Here is an 893-nt window from a genome sequence, read left to right on the forward strand (position 1 = left end):
TCTTAAGATTATGGTGCCATCATGTGGCCACACTGTAAGGTTTCATGCTACATTCACTACCTCGGCAATGCTTTTGGTGCTTTCCTCTTTCGAAACATTCCTTTTCCTAAGAGGATCTTCTATCAAAATGACAACCCCCACTACGGGCAGCATCAATATTATGCAAACAGCAGCAAGCCTTAGAAAACACTCATGGCCACTAAGAACGGAGGTCCATTGGGTGAGCGGGCATGGTCACCTTTTAATGATTCAGACAGATGCAACAGTGTGATATGGGAGAAGTGAGGCCTGTTTTAGTTCCTGCACAAGTTTTGCATGCACTCATGTTGCCCGGATTCTGCTCTGGAAGGAGAGCATTTGACATTCTTGTCCATTGCTTGGAAGTTACAAGAGCAAAATACATTCCCTACCATATTGCCTTTGGAAAGACAGTAAGGATTGAAACTTGGATGGAAATGGGACGCTCACAGTTCCAACCTCTCCCAGACCCTGGCATCTGTGATACTGCCCCTATCGCCCCTCAGCAGAAGTCAGCAGCACCAATACTCCAAGCCTATTCCAAGTAAGCCGCCTTGACGGACTTAGGGGTTTTTTGGAGAGTAGGTGCCAGGTGCGGGGGATGCCGGGACTAGGGAAGCCACCTCCTATGGCAGCAACAATTCCCAGCCCGGAAAGGAATCTCCTCCAGCTTACCGCTCACTAAGGCCCGCCTGGGCACCCTGCCGTCTTCAACTGCGCGCTGGCCCACCACTGCCACACTAGGGGCGTAAAGCTGAGGGCACTGCACTGACAAGTAACCAGCTGCGATACGCCGCAGGGATACATCAGCGGGAGGAGGCGGCGGCGGCTCGCTGAGGAGAAGGAGGCCGGGCACACCCGCCCGTTACCCACCA

The sequence above is a fragment of the Pygoscelis adeliae genome, unplaced genomic scaffold, assembly GCF_000699105.1.
Source record: "Pygoscelis adeliae isolate BGI_AS28 unplaced genomic scaffold, ASM69910v1 Scaffold99, whole genome shotgun sequence".
In the NCBI taxonomy this organism is placed as follows: Eukaryota; Metazoa; Chordata; class Aves; order Sphenisciformes; family Spheniscidae; genus Pygoscelis; species Pygoscelis adeliae.